This window comes from Oncorhynchus nerka, unplaced genomic scaffold (assembly GCF_034236695.1).
Source record: "Oncorhynchus nerka isolate Pitt River unplaced genomic scaffold, Oner_Uvic_2.0 unplaced_scaffold_690, whole genome shotgun sequence".
Classification (NCBI taxonomy): Eukaryota; Metazoa; Chordata; class Actinopteri; order Salmoniformes; family Salmonidae; genus Oncorhynchus; species Oncorhynchus nerka.
In genome coordinates, this window is record NW_027040475.1 from 267,145 (window position 1) to 272,144 (window position 5,000).

A 5,000-nucleotide genomic window follows, 5' to 3' on the forward strand; every position below is an offset into this window, starting at 1 on the left:
TCCTTTATGAGTTAGTCATTAGACCAACTCTCCTTTATGACTTAGTACGTAGACCAACTCTCCTTTATGAGTTAGTCATGCTGTGTGTGAACCAACTCCTTTATGAGTTAGTCATTAGCAGTGTGAACCCAACTCTCCTTTATGAGTTAGTCGCCTGTACGCTGTGTTGATCATGGAACCAACTCTCCTTTATGAGTTAGTCATGCTGTATGGAAAAGCCAACTTCTCCTTTATGAGGTTGCTTCCCTGTGTGTGTAGACCAACTCTCCTTTGTAGGTTAGTCACGCTGTGTTGTAGACCAACACTCCTTTTATGAGTTAGTCATGCTGTGTGTAGACCAACTCCTTTATGAGTTGGTCACTCTGTGTGTAGACCAACACTCCTTTGAGTTAGTCACGTAGACCAACTATCCAGCTATGGAGTTAGTCATGCTGTGTGTAGACCAGCTCTCCTTTTATGAGTTAGTCACGTAGACCAACTCTCCTTTATGAGGTTAGTCACGTGAGCCAACTCTCCTTTATGAGAGTTAGTCATGCTGTGTGTAGACCAGCTCTCCTCTGGAGTTAGCCATGCTGTGTGTAGACCAACACTCCTATGAGTTAGTCACGTAGACCAACTCTCCTTTATGAGTTAGTCACGTAGACCAACTCTCCTTTATGAGTTAGTCATGCTGTGTGAGACCAACTCTCCTTTATGAGTTAGTCATGCTGTGTGTAGACCAACACTCCTTTATGAGTTAGTCAGTAGACCAGCTCTCCTTTATGAGTTAGCCATGCTGTGTGTAGACCAACACTCCCTTTATGAGTTAGTCCCGTGACAACTCTCCTTTATAGGTTAGTCCATGCTGTGTGTAGCCAACCACTCCCTTTATGAGTTAGTCCACGTAGACCAACACTCCTTTATGAGTTAGTCATGCTGTGTGTAGACCAACTCTCCCTTTATGAGTTGGTCATACTGTGTGTAGACCATCTCCCTTTATGAGTTAGTCATGCTGTGTGTAGACAGCTCTCCTTTATGAGTTAGTCATGCTGTGTGTAAGACCAACACTCCTTTATAGGTTAGTCACGTAGACCAACTCTCTTTATGAGTTAGTCATGCTGTGTGTAGACCAACTCTCTTTATGAGTTAGTCATGCTGTGTAGACCAACTCTCCTTTATGAGTTAGTCACGTGGAGCCAACTCTCCTTTATGAGTTAACCATGCTGTGTGTAGATGAATACTCTTGCCATGAGTTAGTCCGTAGACCAACACTCCTTTATGAGTTAGTGCGTGTGACCAACTCTCCTTTTATGATTAGTCATGCTGTGTGTAGACCTTACTCCTTTATAACCAGCTCTCCTTTGTTAGTCACTCTGTGTGTAGACCAACACTCCTTTATGAGTTAGTCACGTAGACCAACTCTCCCTTTATGAGTTAGTCATGCTCTCGTGTGTAGACCAACTCCTTTATGAGTTGGTCACTCTGTGTAGACCAACTCTCCTTTATGAGTTAGTCACGTGACCAACTCTCTCTTTATGAGTTAGTCATGCTGTGTGTAGACCAACTCTCCTTTTAGTTAGTCATGCTGTAGACCAGCTCTCCTTTATGAGTTAGTCACGTAGACCAACTCTCCTTTATGAGTTAGTCATGCTGTGTGTAGACCAACTTTCTTTTATGAGTTAGTCATGCTGTGTGTAGTGCTCACCAACTCTCCTTTATGAGTTAGTCATGCTGTGTGTAGACCAATCACTCCTTTATGAGTTAGTCACGTAGACCAACTCTCCTTTATGAGTTAGTCATGCTGTGTGTAGACCAACTCTCCTTTTATGAGTTAGTCATGCGTAGACCAACACTCCTTTATGAGTTAGTCACGTAGACCAACTCTCCCTTTATGAGTTAGTCACGTGTAGACCAACTCTCCTTTATGAGTTAGTCACTGTGTGTAGACCAACTCTCCTTTATGAGTTAGTCATGCTGTGTGTAGACCAACTCTCCTTTATGAGTTAGTCCCGTGCTGTGCGTAGACCAACTCTCCTTTATGAGTTAGTCACGCCTGTGTGTAGACCAACACTCCTTTATGAGTTAGTCACGCTTGTGTGTAGACCAACACTCCTTTATGAGTTAGTCACTCTGTGTAGACCAACTCTCCTTTATGAGTTAGTCATGCTCTCCTTTATGGATGTCATGCTGTGTGTAGACCAACTCTCCTTTTATGAGTTAGTCATGCTGTGTGTAGACCAACACCCTTTATGAGTTAGTCACGTAGACCAACTCTCCTTTATGAGTTAGTCATGCTGTGTGTAGACCAACACTCCTTTATGAGTTAGTCACGTAGACCAACTCTCCTTTATGAGTTAGCCATGCTGTGTGTAGACCAACACTTTTATGAGTTAGTCACGTAGACCAACTCTCCTTTATGAGTTAGTCATGCTGTGTGTAGACCAACACTCCTTTATGAGTTAGTCACGTGTGTAGACCAACACTCCTTTATGAGTTAGTCATGCTGTGTGTAGACCAACTCTCCTTTATGAGTTAGTCATACTGTGTGTAGACCAACTCTCCTTTATGAGTTAGTCATGCTGTGTGTAGACCAACACTCCTTTATGAGTTAGTCACGTAGACCAACTCTCCTTTATGAGTTAACCATTGTGTGTATGAGTTAGTCATGCTGTGTGTAGACCAACACTCCTTTATGAGTTAGTCACGTAGACCAACACTCCTTTATGAGTTAGTCATGCTGTGTGTAGACCAACTCTCCTTTATGAGTTAGTCATGCTGTGTGTAGACCAACACTCCTTTATGAGTTAGTCACGTAGACCAACACTCCTTTATGAGTTAGTCATGCTGTGTGTAGACCAACACTCCTTTATGAGTTAGTCACGTAGACCAACTCTCCTTTATGAGTTAGTCATGCTGTGTGTAGACCAACACTCCTTTATGAGTTAGTCACGTAGACCAACACTCCTTTATGAGTTAGTCATGCTGTGTGTAGACCAACTCTCCTTTATGAGTTAGTCATACTGTGTGTAGACCAACTCTCCTTTATGAGTTAGTCATGCTGTGTGTAGACCAACTCTCCTTTATGAGTTAGTCATGCTGTGTGTAGACCAACACTCCTTTATGAGTTAGTCACGTAGACCAACTCTCCTTTATGAGTTAGTCATGCTGTGTGTAGACCAACTCTCCTTTATGAGTTAGTCATGCTGTGTGTAGACCAACTCTCCTTTATGAGTTAGTCACGTAGACCAACTCTCCTTTATGAGTTAGCCATGCTGTGTGTAGATGAACTCTCCTTTATGAGTTAGTCACGTAGACCAACACTCCTTTATGAGTTAGTCACGTAGACCAACTCTCCTTTATGAGTTAGTCATGCTGTGTGTAGACCAACACTCCTTTATGAGTTAGTCACTCTGTGTGTAGACCAACACTCCTTTATGAGTTAGTCACGTAGACCAACTCTCCTTTATGAGTTAGTCATGCTGTGTGTAGACCAACTCTCCTTTATGAGTTAGTCACTCTGTGTGTAGACCAACTCTCCTTTATGAGTTAGTCACGTAGACCAACTCTCCTTTATGAGTTAGTCATGCTGTGTGTAGACCAACACTCCTTTATGAGTTAGTCACGTAGACCAACTCTCCTTTATGAGTTAGTCACGTAGACCAACTCTCCTTTATGAGTTAGTCATGCTGTGTGTAGACCAACTCTCCTTTATGAGTTAGTCATGCTGTGTGTAGACCAACACTCCTTTATGAGTTAGTCACGTAGACCAACTCTCCTTTATGAGTTAGCCATGCTGTGTGTAGACCAACACTCCTTTATGAGTTAGTCACGTAGACCAACTCTCCTTTATGAGTTAGTCATGCTGTGTGTAGACCAACACTCCTTTATGAGTTAGTCACGTAGACCAACACTCCTTTATGAGTTAGTCATGCTGTGTGTAGACCAACTCTCCTTTATGAGTTAGTCATACTGTGTGTAGACCAACTCTCCTTTATGAGTTAGTCATGCTGTGTGTAGACCAACTCTCCTTTATGAGTTAGTCATGCTGTGTGTAGACCAACACTCCTTTATGAGTTAGTCACGTAGACCAACTCTCCTTTATGAGTTAGTCATGCTGTGTGTAGACCAACTCTCCTTTATGAGTTAGTCATGCTGTGTGTAGACCAACTCTCCTTTATGAGTTAGTCACGTAGACCAACTCTCCTTTATGAGTTAGCCATGCTGTGTGTAGATGAACTCTCCTTTATGAGTTAGTCACGTAGACCAACACTCCTTTATGAGTTAGTCACGTAGACCAACTCTCCTTTATGAGTTAGTCATGCTGTGTGTAGACCAACACTCCTTTATGAGTTAGTCACTCTGTGTGTAGACCAACACTCCTTTATGAGTTAGTCACGTAGACCAACTCTCCTTTATGAGTTAGTCATGCTGTGTGTAGACCAACTCTCCTTTATGAGTTAGTCACTCTGTGTGTAGACCAACTCTCCTTTATGAGTTAGTCACGTAGACCAACTCTCCTTTATGAGTTAGTCATGCTGTGTGTAGACCAACTCTCCTTTATGAGTTAGTCATGCTGTGTGTAGACCAACTCTCCTTTATGAGTTAGTCACGTAGACCAACTCTCCTTTATGAGTTAGTCATGCTGTGTGTAGACTGTTCAATCTCTCTCTCTCTCTCTCTCTCTCTCTCTCTCTCTCTCTCACTCACTCACTCACTCACTCACTCACTCACTCACTCACTCACTCACTCACTCACTCACTCACTCACTCACTCACTCAATCACTCACTCACTCACATACACAACCAAACACTGGGTTGCACACCCTAATCCCTCATATGAGATCTGCCCGGCATTGCCTTGGCCGCGGCTCGCGTGATGACCTCACCCGGCCAAAACGGGGCGAGCGCGGGGAATAGTTTAATCTAATTGGCTGGCAGCAGATATCGTTGGCTGGCGTTATCGTGCGCCATTGGGAAGCTTCCTCATGACAGCCATGCTGGTGGGTTTTTAATCAGGACCG

The 5,000-nt window shown here is 43.3% G+C and overlaps 1 protein-coding gene across 1 annotated transcript in view; it reads left to right on the forward strand.

Annotated features, from left to right (window-relative positions):
- LOC115125652 (plexin-A4-like) overlaps positions 1-5,000 on the forward strand; it is a gene marked incomplete at its 3' end in the record, with an annotated part of 305,241 nt that overhangs the window by 137,638 nt on the left and 162,603 nt on the right. The gene's annotated exons all lie outside the window — the stretch shown is intronic.